Source organism: Eriocheir sinensis, chromosome 22, assembly GCF_024679095.1.
Source record: "Eriocheir sinensis breed Jianghai 21 chromosome 22, ASM2467909v1, whole genome shotgun sequence".
Classification (NCBI taxonomy): Eukaryota; Metazoa; Arthropoda; class Malacostraca; order Decapoda; family Varunidae; genus Eriocheir; species Eriocheir sinensis.
The window spans coordinates 1,321,913-1,322,834 of NC_066530.1; positions in this window are offsets into that span (position 1 = coordinate 1,321,913).

Sequence of the window (922 nt, forward strand, 5' to 3'; positions counted from 1 at the left end):
GGGAAGGTAGAGGAAGAAAAGGGAAAGGGAAGGGAAGGGAAGGTGAGAAGGAAAGGGAAGGAAAGTAAAGAAGGAAGGGAAGGAAAGGGAGGGAAGGGTAAGGTAGAGAAGGGAAAGGGAAGGAAAGAGAAGGGAAGGGGAAGGTAGAGAAGGGAAAGGGAAGGAAAGAGAAGGGAAGGGGAAGGTAGAGGAAGAAAAGGGAAGGGAAGGGAAACTAAAGGGAGGAAAATTAAGATATGAAAAAATGGGATGAAAGGAAAAAAAAGAGAAATGGAAGGGACAGAAAAGAAGGAAAGGAATATAAGAAAAAAACAGGAAAATATGAAACAAAAAATAAGAAAACGGGAAGGTGAAAAAAAAATAAGAATGAGGATGAGGAAGAGGAGGAGGAAAAAGTAGGAAAAGAGGTAGAAATGGAGACGAACGGAAGAATAAGAGGAAGAAGGAAAGGAAACTCAATTTAGGCCTCTTCTCGTTTCCTCCCTCTCTCTCTCTCTCTCTCTCTCTCTCTCTCTCTCTCTCTCTCTCTCTCTCTCTCTCTCTCTCTCTCTCTCTCTCTCCTTCATTTCTCCACTTTCATCTACCAATCCTAAAATAACCCTCCTCCTCCACCTCCTCCACCTCCCCCTCCTCCTCCTCCTCCACCTCCTCCAACTCCTCCTCCTCCTCCTCCTCCACCTCCTCCTCCTCCTCCTCCTCCTCCTCCTCTTTCCTCCATTCCCTACTCCTACGCTCCTTCATTTCTCCACTTTCATCTACCAATCCTAAAATAACCCTCCTCCTCCTCCACCTCCTCCACATCCTCCTCATCCTCCTCTTTCCTCCTCCTCCTCTCCCTCCTCCTCCTCCTCCTCCTCCTCCCTCCTCCCCCTCCTCCTCCTCCGCATGAGCCGCTTTCCTCCTCCTGCTCCACATCCTCGTC